The 22,732-nt window shown below is 35.5% G+C and overlaps 1 long non-coding RNA gene across 1 annotated transcript; it reads right to left on the bottom strand.

The window, feature by feature from the left end:
* Positions 1–3,311: 3,311 nt before the first annotated feature.
* On the bottom strand, positions 3,312–22,322 carry LOC123385708. The gene is made up of 3 exons (XR_006598671.1): positions 22,223–22,322; positions 8,208–8,265; positions 3,312–3,481 (listed from the first exon to the last, which is right to left on the bottom strand). It is a non-coding gene; the product is annotated as an uncharacterized LOC123385708 (long non-coding RNA).
* Positions 22,323–22,732: the final 410 nt, after the last annotated feature.

Below are 22,732 nucleotides of genomic sequence, written 5' to 3'. Positions count from 1 at the left end.
CTTTATGGTAACCTCAAAGGAACTGTAGCCTTAATGTTTGTTGTACTTCCCAATTTTAAGTAGGTGATTTTGCATCTCATAACCACTATCTCAAATACTCTATTATTTCTTTTCCTTTTTATCAGTGCAACTACTGGACAACAAAGGGGCTGTCTCTGTCCTATCAACACACTTCAGTGAGGCTATTTTAGCACCACATGTGAGATGGCAGCACTTCCAGAGACCAGCGCGGGTGGCACTTGGCTGAGATATTATCATGCCATGTCCACTGAGACTGAACTCTCCAGAAACACCAAAGGGAGAAAATTAGGCATGAACTAAGAGCCCAAAGAATTGTGTTACTTAAGGGCCATTAAATGACTTGGAAACATAATTATGAAAAAGGATGAGATGATTCTAGGGCAAGAGGTCAACTTGCCTCTGATTTTTACTCCTATTAATATGGAAAAAAAGTTTTTATGTGAAATAAAGTTCCCTAGGCAACTCTATTAAGTTTCTTATTATATATTTACTAATTAAAAGCCTTTTGTAACCTTTAAATGATGAATTACCAGTAAATATCTCCATAATATTCACATACCTGACATAATTTCTTTTACAGCAAAAGGAAGCCACATGGCATTATTTATCAAGAAGAGAAATTGAGTTCTTCATAAAGTACTGGGAATACATTCCTCTGGCATAGTCTAAACACAGATCTTTGAAAACACTCAATTAATAATGTGTTGAGATATATCTGTGCCCTACCCACTAATCACAGGATGAAAATATACATTCTTTCTGTTTTTTTTCATTTTTAATGTTAATCTCAAAACGTAAATTTTCCCCTACAGAGAACATCAAACGACAAATTCCCTTAGTGGCATTTTACAATTAATTTTAATATCCGTGAACTAAGCACATAAATTCTTCTAGTCATAGCATATGCAAATGTATTTCTGCATATCTTTGAAGTAGCTGTTATTAAATGCAGATACCATCTCTGCTTGGGGCTGAGCATTAAAATAGTTTTTATAAAATAACAAAAGATGCTGTATTTTATTTTCTAGATGGTTTATTTTATTCAATACATCTCTTTAGACAGGAAGCACAAAAATGCTATAACTCAAATTCCATAACATATACTTATGAAATGTGAGTAGTCTTAATATAAATAAAGGTTTTAAAATGATTAAGGTCCATATCCTCTATCTAGAGAAGAAAGACATTATAAAGAGGAAAACCTGGACAAATCCATCTCAAACAAAAATTCTACTCAGGAAATTTAAATTACAAATGTGATAAAATTAATTATCCCAAGTGATGAAAGCCTGAAATATTTTCTGTATCTGTCTCCATATTTTGGTAAATTCCCCTTATATTGGTCAGGGCTCTTCAACAAAACATAACCAAAATAAGATATATACATATACATTATACATATTATAATATATACTTATATAATAGATTATATAAAATATTTATTTATATATTTATAATATATATAATATGCATATCCTTATATATCTTGTGTATATATATATATATATATATATATATAAAAATAAGAAATTGGCTCCCACACTTATGGAGGCTGCAAGTGGGCTGGGCAGGCTGGAGACTCAGGAAGAACTGTTGTTGGAAGGTCATGAGGTAGAAAGAGTCAATGTTGCAGATGAATTCTGAATTCAGTCTGCTGGAAAATTCTCTGTTACTTGGGGGAGGGGAGGGCTTTTTGTTCAAGTCAGACTTTCAACTGATTAGATGAGGCCCACTCACATTATAGAGGATAAAATCTACTTTACCAATTAAATGTTAATTCCATCCAGAAACACCCTTGTAGAAAGACCCAGAATAATTTGACCAAATCTCTGGGCACCCCACGGACCAAAGAAGTGGACAAATAATATAAATTATCACCCCCTCTCAATCATTTAAGACGAAAATTCTTGTGTATGTATAGCAAGCTGAAAATTGAGCAGGTTTTGACATCAAAATATCCATTGGAATAGAAGGAAATAGTCTAATATATAAGCCTGATACATTCGATAAAGTAAATTAAAAAATATTTATCTACCAAACTTGAGAGAAACAAATATTAATTTTATTCTATTTATTTTTTTAAGTAGGCTCCATGCCCAACTAGGGTTTGAACTCACGACCTTGAGATCAACCGTCACGTGCTCTACTGACTGAGCCACCCAGGTGCCCTCAAAAATTAATTTTATTTAAAAAAAATTTTTTTAAATTTAAATTCAAGTTAGTTAACATACAATGTAGTCTTGGCTTCAGGAGTAGAACCCAGTGATTCATCTCTTACATATGACACCCAGTGCTGATCCCAAAATATTCCCTCATTAATGTACATCATCCATTTAACCCATCCCCTCACTCACCTTCCAAACATTAATTTTAAATTGAAAATCTCATACCATACTCAATGCACAGAAGGGACTAAGAATTTGGCAGTAAAACAGAACAGTGTTTTTCAAATGAGAAGTGACTGTCATTAAGTATTACTGAAGAGTATTCAGGAAGTCATGAAATTTAAGCCTGGGGCATTGAGTTAACCCCGACGGTAAAAATTGTAGGTTTGGTTATTTTTTGCTCTAGGCAAAGAGCTTTAATATGATAAGAGAAATACTATTGATAATATTTGAACAAACTATACATAGAATGGAGGAAGAAAATACTTATGGAATTGTAAAAGTGACTTAGCATCTAAAATTTCCAAAATTCTAGAGTTTATTATTAAATAGATGAATTTAGGGCACCCTGGAAGTTGTTTAAGTAGTAATTGAATCCCCTCTCTTTTTTAAAGAGTTAATAGGGGCGCCTGGGTGGCTCAGTCAAACATCTGACTTCCCCTCAGGTCATGATCTCATGGTTCATGGGATCGAGCCTGGTGTCCGGTGTCGGGCTCTGTGCTGACAGCTCAAAACCTGGAGCCTGCTTCAGATTCTGTGTCTCCCTCTCTCTCTCTACTCTGTCTCTCTGTCTCAAAATTAAATAATAAGCATTAATTTTTTTCAAAGAATTAATAAATTTGTATATCAAGATAACAATATAAGTAAATTTCTACAAAGAATAGGGCAATAGTGTGTTAGTCAAGTTGGGATTCAACTGAACAAATATTTTGGTACTTCACTTTCAACTCAGAAAACTTTGTTAGGGTTATGATGGCTTTCACCCTGTCTCTGTCCTATTTAGAATTTTTCTGATGAATAGAATGCAGTTGTGGGGGAAATATATAGTATAGAGGCAGTTTCCAAAAGGGTGGAAAGTTTAGGTAATAAGTTGTGATTTTTAAAAAGTTGACAAAGATTTCAAAATTATAGCAGAAGTTTTATTACGGAAAAAAACTAGGGATATTTAACAGGTGTAATGGGTTCTTATATTTTGGTTTTAGAAAGCAATATTCCTTCAATACTCATGGCTGAGATTGTGTTGAAAAAAGTTCAGGAAGATCCTTCCATTTCTGGCTGTATGACAGACTTTAATCCTAAAAACAAAACAAAACAAAAAATCTCATCACTAAAAAGTGGTTAAAATAACGGCTAAGTGTTTTTAACATATTTTTATTTTCAAGATTATAAGGCAAAAAATTTATTTCCTCAGGAGCCAGACCCAATTTTCCTCAAATAGCTTTATTAAGGTATAACTGACATTCAATAAATTGTACATATTTAAAGTGTATGATTTGACAACTTTTGACAAATGTATACATCACCAAAAAAAAAAAACACATTAAAAATGGATTTATCTATTTCCCCAAAAGTTTCCCTGTGACCTTTTTCTAGTCCCTTCTTTATATCCGTCCCACACCCCTCTTCTCAGGCAACCACTACAGATTAGTTCTCATTTTCTAGAATTCTAATATATATCAAAACATATAATATGGTCATTTTATTCCATATTGAACCAGAAGCAAAATTTGATGCAGAACTTTTTAATGGATTAACTGAGGTGACAAAAGACAGAAAAGTGAAAAGTCAGAATGAAGACATCTGCATAAAACTGGGGCTGCCTAAATGTACATCCTCTGTGGAAGGGTAAAGAAGAAAAAAAATATTATCCCAAAGGGGAACACTATGGAAATTTCCTTCTACAGGTATTGCCTCGCAGATGAAAGGGTAATAATTAGAACTGAGATTGTGTTTCTATTACCTAAAATTTATGGTTCAAAATAATCCAAGCTAAGAATTTAGTCTAAAATGATCGTCCGCTGGTAGGGATTTCAGACACTTGGAAGAAATATAAGCAAATTCTCTCAGAAGGAACATAAGTTTCAGTTCATGACATGTGAGAAGCCAACAACGGCAAGACTAGATTATATTAGCAAAGGTTTTATTTGAGAAACCAGTTGTGAAATATAAAAGGCTTAGGAGAAGCGGTTGGGAGGAGTTTTCAAATTGTGATACAGGTCTGGCACCTGTGTAATGTAGAGCGAGAAAAGAAGGTTGGGTGGAAAGACTGCAACATAATCAAATAGCCAGTTCATATCTGGTTGGTATCATCAGTGAGTAGTGCTATATGAGGGGCTACCATTGGTCTCTACTGCTGGCAGTCTGATGTTGTGAACAAGACCTGGCTTCTTAGTGGCATATGGATCATCACATAGATCAAAAGATATGAATAGAGAAGTCAGAGATCAATTCAGAAATATATAGAAACTTGATATAAAACAAGGCAGTATTTATGATCAGTAGTAAAGAAAGGTATTAAAAGGAAACACTAACTCAAAAAGATATATGCACCTACCCTATGTTTATTGCGGCATTATTTACAAGAGCCCAAGGTATAGAAATAGCCCATGTGCCCACTGATAGATGAATGGATAAAGAAGATGTGTTTTGTGTGTATATGTACATATTAATATTAACCATCCTTAAAAGCAAATAAGATCTTGCCATTTGTGACAACATGATCAAACCTAGAGGGTATTATGCCAAGTGAAATAAGTCAGACAAAGAAAAACAAATGCTATACGGTTTCACTTAAGTGGGGGATCTAAAAAACAAAACAAATAAATAAACAAACAAACAAACCAAAAGCAGAATCATACCTATAAAAATAGAAGGCACAGCTGGTTAAGCATCTGACTCTTGATTTCAGCTCAGGTAGTGATCTCACAGTTCTTGAGATGGAGCCCCGTTATCAATCAGCGTGGAGCCTGCTTGGGATTCTCTCTCTCCCTCTCTTTCTCTGCCCCTCCCCAACTTGTGCTCTCTTTCCTTCCGTGTGTGTGTGTGTGTGTGTGTGTGTGTCAAAATAGATAAACATGTTTTTTTTTTAAATACAGAGAATGAATCACAGGGGAGAGAACAGGGGAATGGGCAAAATGGGTGAAAAGGAGTGATGCTTCCAGTTATGGAATGAGTAAGTCACGGATATTAAAGGTACAGAATAGGGAATATGATCAAAGGTACTGTAATAGGTTTGAATGGCCACAGATGGTAGGTACACTTGTGGTGAGCAAAGCATAACCTATAGAGTTGTTGAATAACTATGGTTACTGTACACCTGAAACAAATACAATCTTGTAGAGGAGGAAGAACTTATATACTGATAGTGCAAGTGTATACTGTTACACATACTTAGGAAAATAATAGATCATTAGCTCTTAAAATGGACTATGTGCATATACTGGACAGGCAGCAATGTAGGTACAACACAATGTCTAAGAGAAGGGATTCCATTATGCAGAAGCAGACATGTTTTTCAGAACTTGGTGGGAAAAATTCAGGGATAATAACAAAGGTAGGGATAATAGCAATCTATCACAGGTGTAGAAAAGGAGCAGCATCCTCACCCCAAGCCATCTGGGGAACCATAATAAGACCTAACGAAGAATTTTAAAATATAAATTTTTAAAAATGATACAGTTGTCTGTGGAAGAAATACTTTTACTCAATATGGTCTCAGTAGCAAAAAAAAAAAAAAAGAATGCTCAAAAGTATTATTTGTGCCTAGAGAAAGAATAATTTTTGAAAATTAGATCAGCCTTAGAAAATATTGCCTTAGAAAAGGGGAATTATATCTCCAACTTACACCTAAATGACTGAATTATTGAGGAAAAAGTAGAGAGAGAGAGAGAGTGCACAGGTGCTCAAATAGCCTCAAGCTTCTCCCTCTCCACCACCCAGTGTGCACATCTTGTTTAATTCCACCCCACGGATGCAGACAGTACCCGTGAATATGAAACGATACTACTCTCATACTTAAGCTACCAATCAGTGGATTTTGAGTTAATCAATAGGAGATTATCTGGTTGTGCCTGTTCTAATCAGATGATCCCTTGAAGCCGTAGATTGGAGGGAAACATGTGACAAGGATCAGGCTGGCAACCATCAAAGAGCAGAAGCATCTAACCGGCCAATGGATTCAGGGTGATGAATTCTACTACCACGTGAGCTTAAAAAGGATCCAATCTTTAGAAAGGAAAGAAACCCAAACAACAACTTATTTTCAGCCTTGTGAGACACTGAACACAGGACCCAGTGAACCCATGCCTACACAGGAGACCCATGGAAACTGTGAGATAGCAAATTTATGTAAGTCAGGTTTGCAATCATCTGTTATACAGCAATAGGAAGTCAATGCAATGTTAAATCTAAATAAGAAGGATGACAGGGACACCTGGGTGGCTCAGTTGTTTGAGGGTCCGACTTTAACTTAGGTCATGATCTCATGATTCATAAGTTCAAGTCCCACATCCAGCTCTGTGCTGACAGCTCAGATCCTGGAGCCTGCCTTCAGATTCTGTGTCTCCCTCTCTTTCTGCCCTTCACCTACACACACTCTGTCTCTCTGTCTCTGTCTCTCAAAAATAAATTTAAAAAATTTAAAAAAAGAAAAGAAAGAGGACTGATACTTGTGATCTGGGTAAGGCAGTAGGATATTATTTGCACACACACTCACACACACACGAAACAAAACTAAACTAAAAACAAAACAAAATAAACAAAAAATCTTGGGCTTCTAGTTTACTTGCAAGCCAGGTTTTACGGTTTATTATGTTTCAAGCAGTGCTAGTGTTAATTACAACGTGTTTATGCAATTGATATAAGTCATTTTGAAAGTTTTCAGACTGCAGTGTTTTCTTCAACTTTTAATTTATATGCAATGTCTGAGTCCCCCAAATCTTACCCACATAGACAGATCCTGGAGAAAATGAAAGAACACGCTAAATTCTTAAACTAAAAAGACACAGATTATAGCTTTTAAAAAAAAGTAAGTCTACTGAAATGGATGGCGTTTCTCTAACTCTATATCTTAAGAATTTAAAATATTTCATGAAATTTGGATATTTTGGTTCAATATTTTAATAAATAAAAAACGTATTTCCTAATACTTCCTCCCTGCAAACTCATCTTTCTCTCTCACAAATACTAATGACTTACTTCTACATGGAAGAGAGTGAACACTTCAAAGGACCTGTGGTCGGCACAGCATGGTAGGTGGTACATGAAATCCAGCTACTTAAAAGACCTGGTTTGTCTTTCATGTTAGTGGAAAACAAATAATTTTAATACACCCCAGGGTAAAACCAATGGGATTTTTTATGATTGTTATTAAAAGCATCACACTCTCCATTATCTTTGCTTCTTTAGAAATATTATGTCTAATTCTTAACTCCTCTTTGTTAATTCATTTTTGGTCCTTTGTTACAATATGAGACAAATTGGCTTGTCACTTATCTTCCTTAGCCATCATATTTACAAATAATCTCATACAGTAGTTGAGAAAGATCACTATTACACTGCTCATACAATATCATAGAAACTGAATAGGGTCATATCAGGATAAAAGAAGGTACTGGAACCTTCCCAGAATATCCTCACTCTATTAAAATGGCAATATTGTTGTATGTTCATTTCATTTTTAGTCAATATCAAAGCAAATATCTGCCAGGAACTGGTGACACAAAGTATTGCCAATTTAGCCTCGAGAAAGTTTGTACCATTTCAAACTCCTGCCTATACTGTCAGATGGGAATGTGTCACTCTCAAAAAAATTATAATAAATCTGCTCATTATCATGTTAAAAATAATTTCCCAGTTTGATAAGCAACACATTTGATCTTAAAATATTTTAATTTTGTATTTCTTTCATTATTAATAAGTCTCTTAACTATTTTTTCATGTAATTATAGGTCATTTGTTGTTTCTTCTCCCCTGAATAAATTCATGTTTTCACCATGCCTTAAAACACTTGCTTTTAATTACCTTGTAGCTTCACACAAGATTCTCCACAGATTGTTGAAACACCTTCCTTTTCGTTTCTCTAAAAATATAATTTATAAAGGAAAATTTTTGACTTTCTCAGTAGGATCCATATTAATACATTTGAAATAATAAAGTGTTTTTTAAATTTGTGTATAATTAAATTAATAACTATTCACTATGGCAATTATCAACTAACAAAGGCTCATAATTTAATCTTTTAAAAATACTTATTAACTGGAAGTTATTATTCAAAAGATAAAATGCATAATCAACCTTTGTAGAAAAAATTGCTGTATAAGTTTAGTGATGTTGGAATTTAATATTGTAAGATTTTCTCCATGTCATATCCCTAATAGTAAATATTGATTTTATTCATCATAAATTATTTTTCAAGTTTTAATATGTTTGCTAATATATGATAATATGGCTATATTTTATCATTAAACAATTCATCATCTTCATATAATTTCTACTACTGTCTTTTTCTGTTTCTCTTCTTCTACAGTTCAGGCACATGTATAGTTAAAAAAAAGCTTATAGTTAAAAACCATTGTAATACTGTAAACAAACTAATTTTATTTATTAATATTTATTATATCTATATATTTTTTAATCTATGAGATGACAAATCACAATGGCTACATATTTCAATGAAAATGCTTATTAAAACCATTAAAAATAAATTGTGTATACTAGGTTTTAAATAAAGCTGTATATGCTCTATCTCAACAAAGCTTGCTGTTTTATGAAATACTTTTATCATTCAAGAAAATAAACTTTTAAAAAGTTCAAAGTTTTTCCTACTCATAATGTGCCAAAGAGAGATATTAGATGCTTTCATCATACACAGATTTCAACATATATATTTTCAGCATATATGTAACACATATAAAATAACCACACATAGTTTTCACCTTAAATTACTTGAAACATTTCTATAAATAAATTTATCACTTGAGAAAAAAGAAGCATGTTAGTTTTTTGTTGTTGCTATTACATATTACTACAAATTAATGGTTTAAAACAACACAAATGCGTTATCTTAACAGTTCTGAAGGTCTGACATTCAAAAGGAGTATTAAACGGTTGAAATCAAGTGGTTAGCAGAGCTCTTTCCTTCTAGATGCTCCAGGGGAGAATCTGTTTCTTGCCTCATCCAGTTTCTTGAGGCTTCTGGCTTTCCTTGGCTTGTGATCACATCACTCTATTTATTTTACGCTTCTTTGGTGACATCACCTTCTCTTCTATGTCACTTCCATGCTTTCTTTTATAAGGATCCTTCTCACTACATTAGATGCAACCCAGATAATCTAAAATAATCTCCCCATATCAAAATGCTTAACCTAATCACATATTTTTATCCCTCATTATCACATATACAGTAAAGGATTCTAAGAAATAGGACATGGACAGTCTGGGACAGGGGATATTATTCAACCTACCACAAGAAGTACCTGTTTATCTTTTAAAATGAGGACATATGATACAAAACTGCTATCTGCAAATCAGTAAAGCTTTATCTGCCCTTCAGAAGAGGAGTCTATTCTTTCTACAATAAACCCATACGAACTGTAGAGTGCACCAGGTAGAAATCTATAATGTAACTTATCTTTTACCCACAAGCCCAATTGCCAAAGTATTGCTAGTATCCTGAGAAGAGTTTGGTAAATTTATAATTGATCTACTTTTGTTCCATGCTTTGTCAGCCAAATATGTATTATTCTGTTTCATAATCCCAAATATACTGAACAATAAGTGTAAGCAGTTTTAATAAGCAAATGAAGGAAATTTACCTTCTGCTTATAGTACACACTGATTTTCAGCTTGAAGGCTATCGTTATGCCCTGAAAGACTGTAAAGTGAGCTTTCAAAGAGAGTTTATAGTCTATAGAGTTCATAAAGTGTGAGGAAAATACTTTAATCTAGAGTCCAGTGATTTTCTACCTTCATGGATTTCCTCTAACAATGCTTATCACACCACTTGGCCTTGAAAGAAAATTATCAGCAAGGTTCTTAAGAAACAGGCAAAATTTCAAATAAGTAAATAAATGTTTGTATAAAATACTGTGAGGTCAACTGGGTGTTTTCCTGTCCTGGTGCTTCTGCTCTGAGCCTGGTAATAAATACAATTAATCATATTTCACAGAACACAGTCTCAACTTTAACTCAATGGCATGTATATTCTTGCTATGAATCGGTTATCAACATATGCTCTGTCTCTTAATATTACTATTTACTGTGTAAGGTGTGAGAGTTCATACACTAAAGTAGAGAAAAAATATATTTCATTTTATTCTACATACTCATGTTGGCAGTACAAATAAATGACCTTTGAAAAGTGAAGTTTCTTTCCAGTTTAGAAAAGGTTGAGAATTTTAAAGCATACATGTTTTTAAAGTAATAGCTGATCAGATAAGTTTAATTGTATTTAATGTTTATTTATTTTTGAGACAAAGGGAGACAGAGCGAGAGTGGGGGAGGGGCAGAAAGAAAGGGAGACACAGAATCTGAAACAGGCTCCAGGCTCTGAGCTGTCAGCACAGATCCTGATGTGGGGTTCAAACCTACGAATTGTGAGATCATGACCTGAGCTGAAGTCGGATGCTCAACTGACTGAACAACCCAGGCGACCCTGATCAGATACATTTAAATTAAATTACATACACAAAGGTCTACCCATAATCATTTTTACTCTGACATATTCAGAAATTATTTGTCAACCAAATACTTAATTGTAGTTAACTACTATTTTTATCCTATTCAGAAAATACTAATTAATCATCTACCGGGCATAGAGCACTGAACAAACAGATCAAATCCCTGCCTAAACAGAGCTGTGCCGGAGCTGTCTAGCATAGGTGGTGAAAACGGATTGTCCCAGCCTCAAGGCATCATATTGATTACTTCAAATCAGCTAAAATACATGAAGTATTGACACCATGGAGTATCAATGTTGGATTCAGGTATATTGGATAGCTGTAGATGGAAGTGGGAGATTATAAACTTTCTATTGAGATTGCCTTTTTGTTTTTCAGAGAAGTAGAAAATAAGGTCATGAACTGAGAATGAGAATAGAAAAGAAATTGCATATCATTTGAGAACATTAGAAAAAGTAGAAACTAAATGTATAGGAGAATGGGAGAAACATGTCATCATCAAACAACGTTAAGGATTTTTTTTTTTCTGTTACAGATGACACACTGGAAGTTGAATAATTCAGAGAGAATTAGCACAATGAGATTATTTACAAAGGAGTAGGTATGGGACAACCTTAATGCATAGTGCAATAAATCAGGGCTAGTATCTGTCAAGCATTCACCTCTAGTCTCAAAGAGACAGAAAAAAGTTACTAAAACGAGAGAAAAAGGTTCTGAAGAGTACACTTCCTTGAAAGTATCAATGGTACACTCCCTTCCCCTGTAGTTGCCTCCTGGCTCAAATCCAAAAAGAAGTTAAAAGGAGCAGGGCATTGGTGCCTGGGTGGCTCAGCCAGTTAAGCGTCCAACTTCGGCTCAGTTCGGTTCATCCATTGAGCTCTGTGCTGACAGTTCAGAGCCTGAAGCCTGCTTCAGATTCTGTGCCTCCCTCTTTCTGCCCCTCCTCAACTCACACTCTGTCTCTCTTTCTCAAAAATAAGTAAACATTAGAAAAGTACAACAAAAGTGGGGAGGGAGGACAAGGGGCTCTGTTGATCTAGCACATGGTCTCATAAATCAGCGTTTAAAAGGAATGGATCTAGGCATAATGGAAGGGTATCTTTTAAAGCTCCATTGAGGTTAGTCATCACAATTTTAAGGTTAGGAAAATCAATATTTTCTCTATGCTTTCCATTCATGTTTATATTCAAGCACAGAGGAGCAAAAAAGTTGGATTTCAGTGGGTCTGCAAGAACTAAAAACTGTAAGGGATGAAGAGGAATAATTCCATGGAAATAGAAGACTGAAAAAAGGTTTAGCAGGTGGCAGTTCTGCAACAGGAATTTAACATTTTGGTGCTGAGGAATCTTAAATTCATATTTCTAAGTGAAAGTGGTAAACCAAAAGGCTACAAGCTATATGATTCCAGCTATGTGACATTCTAGAAAAGACAAAACTATGGAGACAATAAAGATCAATGGTTGCCAGAAGGAGAGGAGGAGAAATGAATAGAACACAGAGAACTTTTGAGGCCATGAAAATATTCTGTATATTATCATAATGATGCATATATATATATATATATATATATATATATATCATCATACTTTTATCCAGACCCATAGACTCTATGACACAAAAAATGAACCATAAATAAACTATGGACTTTTGTTGATTATCGTGTGTCAGTGTAGGTTTGTCTTTGGTAAATGTACCATTTTGGTGAGTGGTATTAATAGTGGGAGGAATCTATGCATCTATGGTGGCAGAGGATATGTGAGAAATATTTATACCTTCTTCTGAATTTTGTTGTAAATCCAAAGCTTCTCTTAAAAATAAATCTTAAAAACAACAAAAATAAATCTGGGTGCTTTAAAAGTGAAGCAAGTGAGTATGACTTTGATTTAGAAACAGGAACAAAAAGTAGGTCAGCTAGTTGAATAGTATTCTGTGGTTTACAACATGCTTTTAAATATTACTCCATTGAATGTTATTATCTGGACAGTTCTAAAAGCTGAGTAGCTCACGCTTCACTCAATCACATGACACATTTACGGAGTGACTGACATGTGTCAACATGTGCTCACATGGAAGATACAGTGAAAGATGGAGTCTCTGCTTTCTTAAAGATTTTTTGAGAAACAAACTGGTATATTGAAAGGTGAAATGACAAAAGGTTTTTCTAGAATTAAAAAGCATCTGTGTCCACTAGTAAGGTTCTTTTACACATTATCGCTTCACATCGTACTATGCATTTTTGAGCCTGTTTATATCTGTATGAAGAACTGGGATGTACAGATTGTCACATTACAGACAGGCATTTTCAATTTACCAAACACTTTCTAATTTTATTCTCAAGGCCATGCTGTGAGATTATTTGAAAATTGACAGAGAAAATTGCCTTAGGGATTCTAATAAAAGCTGAAGAATTAGAATTTGTTGTGATTATGGTGTATTGAGAATGGTTTAATAGATAATACAAAATGATACGGTCATGGTCGAAGGAATTTCAACATTTAGTTTTATGTCTGTAAATTTTGGACTATAACACCAGGGTTTATACATAATTTTGTTGAAACGTCAACATGTTATCTTTAAATATACTCACCCTGTGGTTTGAGGGAATAAAAAGTAGCCCAAGAGATCCCTGAGTCTGCTTCATTATTTTAAGGATTTAAAAAGAAGCATAACTAAAATATTTCTAGTTTGTATTAAAAGGCAGAAAAATAATTTCTTCAGATTACTCCTATACAGTGAAACTTTCTCAAAATATGGATATATTCCCTGTTCTGATTTTTCTTTGTATAGAAAGTAACAGAAATAAACTAAGACAGTAATAAAGTAATGCCAACATAACTAGCTGAATATTTAAAATTCAGTGTTTAATGGGATCTTTAAATAAAATGATAAAAATAACATTAGGGAAAATTGGGGTTTTTTTGTTATTGTCTCTTTGCTATTTGAAGGACCAATGTTAGGACTTAATATTTTCTCTGTTATTTAGGTGATGTAACTTAATTGTTTTCTCTTCTGGTTTATCAATTTTTTCCTCTGTCCCCTCCATTCTACTCTTGAGCCCATCCATTGAGTTTTCATTTAGTTGGTGTTTTTGTTGTAAAATTTGGTTCTCTTTTTTATGTTCTATTTCTTGGCTGAGATTTTCTATTTCTTCATGGAGATTTTTGGTTTTCATTTATCTTAAGAATGGTCATAATTGCTGTACCATTTTTATCATGCCACTTTAAATTTTTTAAGGTAATTCAAACATCTGTCACATCTGTGTTTGCATCTACTCATTGCCTTTTCTTACTCAGCTTGAAGTCTTCCTGTTTCTTTACATAACAGATGTATTTCAGTTGAAATGGATATTTTCATATTATGTTATGAGACTCTGGGTCTTATTTCAACCTTTTGTTTTCATTGTTTTTCTCTGACATCATGGTCACACCCACATGGGGAAGGGGGACTACCTTCTCAAAAATCTTTAAGAAACAGGTACCATTTTTCCTCCATTGTATTTCCCACCTGAGCACATACTGGTACCTGGAAACCACTTGGTAAATGTGAATGAGTGAAGAGTGGGTGATCCAACTATTAGGAGTATTCAGATGATGAAATTAAAGTGTCAAGGGAACACAGAAGTCCACTTTCACCAATCAGCCTCCGGTGACACTGTAGTCAGGGGCAGGGCAGAACTCCTCATAACTGCTAGAACAGGATGAGAGTCCAAGCTCTTCACATGGTTTATACTGATATGTGGTAAAGTCTCCCCACTCCATCTGAAGAGGAGTGTAAGTCCTGACTCTCTATTAAGCTTTCTTTGACACCATCCAATGGCGAAGGGGAACAGGCATCTTGAGACTGTCAGGTGAAAGTGGAAATCCAGGTTTCTCATATAGTTTCCACCAACATGAAGAGAGTTATCAGCTGGCAGGGATGACAGTCCTGGATTCCTCTATGGCCTTCTCTGACACTATCTGGCAGTTGTGTTGAGAGACCTCATTATAACCTTGCAAGGGTAGAAATCTAAACTCTCCACTCAGCCTTTGCTGGCATTGTGGAGCCACAGTTTTTTTCCTGTGGTGTTTTCCTGGAGTATAGAGGTAATTAATTGTTTAACAGTTTTCTGTTTTGTTAGGTTGAGCCTTTCCTGTCCTTTGGCTAAAGAGAACAAGCTTTTGCTTGGACCTTTTGTGTCAATGTCTACTGAACTTCCTGGTATGCTAGATCTTGAGCTCCAAGTTTAAAATATTTGAAGCAAAAAGAAAACCCAGGAAACTCACATTTTGTCCTTACTTGGGTCCCATGTTCACAAGCTAGTCTGCCTCCTTCTTTCCCTTTTTCAAAATCCTCTATGTTTTTGGTTTTTTTAATACACAATGTCCAGGGACTTTTGTTTTATTAGTGGTTAGAATAGGGTAAAACACAGCTTTCTCTCTTAGTTTTTTAAAATATTTTATGTATGTTATTACTGCAATAAATATATATTAATTTGCCTTGTTTGGTTCTATGCTCTCTGTGCTTATTGTCTTAGCTTGTATGCAGAATTACAGGAAATTTTTAGTTGCTATGAGATTATTAAATCCTGAAAAAAAAGAAGGAAAGAAAGAAAGAAAGAAAGAAAGAAAGAAAGAAAGAAAGAAAATAAAAGAAATGCTTGCTCAGCCCACCCCAAAGAAATCATTTAGGGATAATATATTTGGCCGTTGAACAGTGAAGCACTGGCCTGTGCTTGTTATGAATAGACTTTCAGGCAATGAAATGCCTTATGAGAAATAAGTTGAAAACATTAAACGTATGATGATCTATTATTGGGAAAAACAAAAGTTAATTGCTTATATCATAAAGTCTTTGCTTTTGACAGAGTTGTAAGAACTATAAAAGTACAGAAAAAATAAAACAAGCTCACTTCTGTAATATAAAACAAAAATGATTTCTATACTTCAAATAAAATGATAATTAAATTCTTCAGAGAAGCCCTCAGCGAAGGACCCTGAAATGTTTTCAAGAAGAACCTCATTAGCAGTATATAAATTTGGGGAAAATGTATTCAAAGCCAGCCAGCCTAGATAATAGATTCTGAATCCTAATGTAAACTATGGTGTCAATTGCAAAAACAAAAACAAAGCTGTTTGCCTACACTCCCAAATGGAAAGGTGCGGTTCTATAAAGCCATTTTAAAATGTTTGCTAACTTTAATGGTCTTATGATTCAGTAAGCAAAACTGCATCTGGGCTAGAGTCTCTCACATATCTTTCATATTGGAAATTACTTTTTACTAAAGTTATTCTGGAGGTCAGTAAAAAAAAAGACTTTATATGTTTTCAGGATAAAATTTTGTCTCTTCGTAATCTGAAAGAGTCAAAGCAAAATAGTCAAGGAAACAGGTTAAAGCTGTTTTGTTTCATTCTAAATACATAAGCATGCATTCAAGAACTTGTAATCAAGAGAAAGTGGTTTTGGTTCTAGCTCTGTCATTGAATCCGGTCACTCATCCTACAAGTCTTTCTTCCATCTGTAAAATAACTTTTTACTACGTGTGTCTCATGAATTCCATCAGTTATGTCCTGAGGGCTTCAAATATCCAGTGGGAGGACCAAATAAATTCATTTATTTCATTCATTCAACACATATATATCATTTTTCCTTTACGTGACAGACACTGGGGAATCAGAAATAAGAGAAGCACATTCTGGATTGTCAAGGTGATCTCAATGACAGAGACAATAACATCAATAGATCAGGAAGATTTCTCAGGAGGGTAGCACTTCAGTCTAAGGGTAATTAAATAAAGGAGATGAACTTTTGAATGAGAGTCGACTTGGGGGCAAGGTGAAGGTCCACTCTCCTTCTAAGTGTTGGGCAAAATATGGGTGTACATTTTGATTTGTTTTGTTTTTTTGAAAGAGTGACTCCATAGCGTTCACTTGAATAGCAAAAGGTCCATGACTCCCAACGTGTCAAGAACTACTGCCTTAAAGGATGAATAGAATGTCAACAAAGTTAAGAGAGGGAAGGTGAGGTGTCCTAGGCAAAGGAGGTCACATGAGCAATGATTCAAAGATACAAAAAACTAGAAATACATCCCAGAGCATAGTGTACTTACCTTAGAGATATGAATTTAACTTATTATCAAAGGAGGGATATTAAAAGGTTTTAAAGTAAAGGGAAATCATATTCAGTTAGGATTAGAAAGATCACTCTTACAGCTGCATGGAAGCTGAATCCAAGAACTAAAGTAGAACCTGGTAAATAGAATCTTGATACTACATTCCAGGACAGAGATGATGATAGCCCATAAGTAGGAGTGTACAGGAAGAGACGGACTTCAGAGAAACATAGAATAAAAATGACCAAAAGTTGATATGAATGAATAAAATAAATTCATTGAAATCTATAAAAATCCATATAAAAGCGAAACTTCCCATTTCTAGCAGTTTAAAAGAATTGATATACACAGTTTTAGGGTGGTTTACCCAGAAAATACAGCTGGATGCAAAGTAAAGGTTTTACTGGGTGGTTGGATCCTAGACAAGAAAGACAACAATGAGAAGAAAGGGGTTGGAAAGAAAACAAAGTGGTAAGCTGCTGAGTTGGCCCCAGTTCTCACAGAAACATGGGTGGTTGCTCAGTCACAGGGCAGGTGTGGAGGAAACCTTACACTTCACAACATGCTGGTGGTGGGAGAAAGAAGGAGGCTTATCCTTTTTTCCCATCTTCTGCTTCTCACTGCACAAGGTTTTCCCATGGAGCATTAACTCTCCTGTGCTTCCAAGAATGTTTTCCTGGATCTTTTACACAGCTTCTGGCCACCTCAGATCCATGTACAGAATAAGGCACTTCATGTAAGTCCAGAAGTGATGGGAGAAGTCAGCTTCCACAAGCCCCGTGAGGGCAGGCCTGAGTGCCAGAGCTCCTCAGAATCCTACCACAGGAGGCAAGAGGGGCCTCTGAGCCCCTAGGTTGAGGAGATGTGGCTAATGGGCTCAGATGGCAACACCAGATCTGGGCAGCAGAGGCAGCTAAATCAAGTACTAAAGCCACATCTAATACCACAACATGAATACAAAAAAGGAGGGGAAAGTGCAATGCTTCCGTATGGTAGCCAGCTACAATCTCCTAAAAGAGCTACAAATAAAATTATAAATCAAATTGCCCCTATTCTTAATCAGTTTTTTTTTATCACTTTGACCTTTTTGCAAGTCTGTTTATTTATTTTTGAGAGAAAAAGAGCACACGAGCACGAGTAGGGGAGGGGCAGAGAGAAAGCGAGAAAGAAAGAATTCCAGCAGGCTCTGTACTGTCAGCAGAGTCCAATGGGGGCTCAAACTCATGAACTGTGAGATCATGACCTGAGCTGAAATCAAGATTTGAATGTTTAACCCACTGAGCCACCCAGGCGCCCCTTCACTTTGACTTTAAGTCTCAGTGGACCTTGAAAAATTTTGACAAGAACTGACCCTAATTATTTCCTTCTCCCCTCCTCTTCTCTCCTCTTTTCTTTCCTCCCCCTTTTCTTTTCTTCCCCTCTTTCTCTCCTCTACCTCCTCTCTCTCTTTCTCTCTCTCTTTCTTCCTTCCTTCCTTCCTTCCTTTCTTCCTTTCTTTTTCTTTCTTCCTTTCTTTCCTTCCTTCCCTTTATTTCCTCCCTTCTTTCCTTCCTTCCTTCCTTCCTTCCTTCCTTCCTTCCTTCTTTCCTTTCCTTCTTTCCCTCTTTCCCTCCTATGCCTACTGTAAAATCAAGGAAGTCAAATTAACCATCACTATTATACTGAATATTAGTCAAGTAATTCAAAATATATAGACATAATCCCTGGTCTTTCAACAATTTGTCATATTTATTTAGATGTTTCTTTCTTTTGACTTGCTTTTTATTTTAATTCTTAGAATTCAATAATTGGATGTATGTCACATAATTTCTCTCCACTTTGACTTGGTAGTTTCACTCTCGAAGTTTATATTACTTAAAGACATTTTTTTAATTTTAATCTCAAACAGTGAAGATAAGTATCTAGTTATATAGAGGAAAGTAGTTGGAAAATACATGAAGGAGAGTGTAAATATGTATTTATATGTGTCTCTGTGCACCTGTGTGGGAATGTGTATTTGTTTGTCATTCCCAAAGTGTAGGAAAGTAAAATCATAATAGTGCAAGCAGAGGTGAACTAGAGGGTATTTAGAAACTGAATAATTTGAACTTCATGAAGAAGAAAGAGAAAAGAAGCTCTTACAATAAAAGTTTTTTTAAGTTTATTTATTTATTTATTTTGAGAGAGGAAAAGCACATGAGTAGCAGGGAAGGGGCAGAGAGAGAGGAAGAGAGAGAATCCAAAGCAAGCTCCGTGCTGTTAGCATGGAACCTCACTTGGTGCTCAATCCCATGAAGCTCAAGATCATGACCAGAGCCAAAGACTAGAGTCCAATGGTTGACTGACTGAGCCACCCAACACCTCTACAAAAGGTATTTTGAATTGATGGGAGTTGAAGAGACACAGGCCAAATCATCATTAAACTTGGAAAACTACAAGGAGAAACAAATAAGTACTTCCCCTATTACCAATAGAATTTATAGCTTTGTGGAAGACATCCAAATAAGTTCAAAAAGTGAGGTCACATTTTGTGTATTTGTTTATTATATGATATGATATCAACTGTCTCAGAGGATTTAAGTGCTTAATACTATAGCTACTTATTTTACTTTAACTATTTATCTATTCATATATTCTATGCTTTCTTAAATTATTTAAGTACAGTTCAGTTTCTATAATTAAGTGTCGCCATCATTTCCTAAACACTCTGTGTCTTTTATAGTAAGAAAATAAATATACAACCCTGCCCTTAGGCTTTGGTGTTGGCCAGTGATTCAATCTGTACCCTTGTGAATGGCCTCTAAGAGATGGCATTAAGTAAGGTGACATCTCAGTTTGCCAAGCAGTCCATAAACCACAAATAGATTTATGCCTATTGTTCTGTCATAAATATTAATAGTGCATCAGCTCACTCTCAGAAGTGTGTTAGTTTGGATGATAAATAAAAGAACTCAAAATGAGGGCAATAAGATTGTCATCAGGGAGTTAAAGTACAAAATTAACAGAATGGATCAAATCAGAGACAGATAGGTACGTCTTAAAGTTAGAATAAAAAGATTAGAAGGTAATAGCATGGCTAAAGAAACACAATTTCAATCAGAAAAGAATTAGTGAATAACAGAAGCCCAGAAAAATCATTGTCACAGATTCTATTTGTGCAAGCATGACCTAAGTGCCGCAATGTCTTGGATCAGGACACTTTTGTACATTTTAAGCATACCAAAGTCCTCACTGTATTATGATGATGAATGTGTATGATAATCACAATATGACAATATTAATCATTTGGCATCTACAACTTTCTTGTAGAGCTCTAATATTGTGTTTATCAATCAGCTTTCTGGTTGTCTTCTGACTCTTCATGTAGAGCTATGCGCACTCACTCTTTTATTCAGCTTTTATTTAACACGTACCATGTGTCAAGAATTACGATGGGCACTGGGTATACTAAGATGGATCCTGCTCTCATACAGCTCACAGCCACGTTGGGAGAAAGAAGGAGATGAGAGAGGAAAGAGGAGGGAGGAGAGAGTGAAGGAGGAAGGGAGGGACAGAGACAGAAAGTGAGAGAGATAATTGCTATTTAGGGTGCTAGGGGAGCACCTAGCCATGGGAGCTAGGAGTAGGCAGTAAAGAACATCAAGGGAGGTTTCCTGAAGGAGGTGACATTTTAGAGGAGTTAAATATAAATGAACGGAAACAAGTTGGTCAAATAGAATAAAAGAGTATACATTATAGGCAGAGGAGGACAAAAGAAGCAGTTAAGGGGTTTGAAATTTACATTTGAAGATAAAGTAGCAAGGCTTTTGATTTATTTTTTTTTGTTTTTATTGTTTCAGATTTATTCCCTAACTTATCTATGTAGTCCAGGGAGGGCAATAGCCATATTTTTCAGAAAAAACAAACAAGTCGCATTCCCATGGAGGCTGGACTAAATACAGTACCATCCTGATTAGAGCTTTATTAATATAAGGATTTTGAATTTTATTCTCAAAATGGGAAAAGGCTAAATATGCATCTAATAGCTTTATTTTGAAAAAAAAATATCCATTTTCCTTAGAGACAGATCATGTTCCCTGGCAGCCATTTCAACATCACTGACCTAGAAAATGAAAGGCACAAATAACATGCAAGAAAGGAGTATAAAATGTAGGCAAAGTCACTGACTGATACGAAGGGTAAATGTAAGAAAAATCTTGCATCTGTGTGAGAGATTAAAAGCAAAACAAGGAGTGGTCAGATATGCTCATCCTTACTGTCCCATCTGGGAGGAACTTCTAGAGATAGACTTGGTGCCAGAAAAGGAGAAACAAAATGTCTTTAATATTCGTTCTCTATTTTCACTATCTGGGAAGAGAAGAGTGCAGAGTTGTGTTGAATCAATACAGAGCAGTCGCTTCAGGGTAAAGGGTCAACATCCCATGACTGGCAGAGGGAGAAGAGCCGAAGCCCCCTCACTCCTGCACTCTTCCCACTCCAATTGCTCCTTTGGCCCCAAGGAGGTACAGACGAGATTCAGGATTTCGCAGAAACTCCATGAGGTTATAAGAAGATAGCTAATAGAAGAACAGGATTACCTATGGTAGGGAAAAAGTGTTTCTGAAACCAGACTCACGATCAGCATCAAATACAAACAAAACATGAAAAATTTCTACATCACCCACAACAGATGATGTGGTACTGAGTGACCACAAAGTGACCAATGAACTTTACCAAACCAAGAGAACAACAAATTTCCCAGCTTTGGGCTTTATAGCGGATACTATCTTACAGAACAGACAAGCCACCTTGCCCAGAGATCAGAGAAGAGGAAAAAGGGCAGAAGGCAGATATATATGCCCCTGTAACAGTACCATCATACCTTCTTTCTCAATACTTCACTGCCCTCTTGGGGAAGAAGAGGTGACAGAGAAGGGGTATGAAAAACTGAACATTTACCCAATAGAAATCAAGGGGTTCAACAAGGTTATTTAAATCAGAAAGGCCCAAGGGTAAATCGACAAGTACTAGTCAGCCCCATCATTGTCTCTCACTACATAGACAAATGGATGGCATAAGCTGTGCTCTTATGTCCCTTCCATTCCATGAAGTATGGAAGGAATCCAGTAATTCCTCCATGTGTCGTGATAATACTGGCTTAATTGTAGATTGTGGATGGTGGCAGAGTGCAGAGCCAGAAAGAAGATTATGGATTTCCCCATTGTTTTCAGTTAGCTATTGCCACACTTAAAAAAATACAATAACCAAAAACAACACTGTATTATTTTTACAATCATGTAGGTTGGAATTACTTATGCATCTGTAGTCATCTGACCAGCTCTACTGGGACTGAAGGGCTCAAGATGTTATCAGGGTGCCTGAGTGGCATCTGACTCTTGGTTTGGACTCAGGTCATGATCTCACAGTTCACGAGATTGAGCCCTCAGGTTGAGCTCTACACTGACATCATAGAGCCTGCTTAGGATTCTATCTCCCTCTCTCTCTGCCTCTCCTCTGCTTGTGCTCTCTCTCTGTCTCAAAATGAATAAACGTTAAAAAAAAAAACGATGTTCTCATTTACATGCCTAAAAATGGGTACTGGCTATAGACTGGGTACCTTAATTCTCTCCTACAATACTTCTCATTTTGTAGTAGGTTAGGCTGGACTTCCTCACAGCATAGTGATCTCAGGATTTCAAGAAAGAAACAAAATAAGATCTGAATTTTGTATGCAATACAGTTAAAAAGAGATTCCAGAAGAAATGCAGATTATGTTGTAATCATGAAACTTTCTTCCAATGATTACATTGTTCCCAAGTGCA

This window comes from Felis catus, chromosome B2, assembly GCF_018350175.1.
Source record: "Felis catus isolate Fca126 chromosome B2, F.catus_Fca126_mat1.0, whole genome shotgun sequence".
NCBI classification, from domain to species: Eukaryota; Metazoa; Chordata; class Mammalia; order Carnivora; family Felidae; genus Felis; species Felis catus.
Note: the sequence above shows the minus strand (reverse complement) of the source record. Positions and strands in the feature narration are given on the sequence as shown.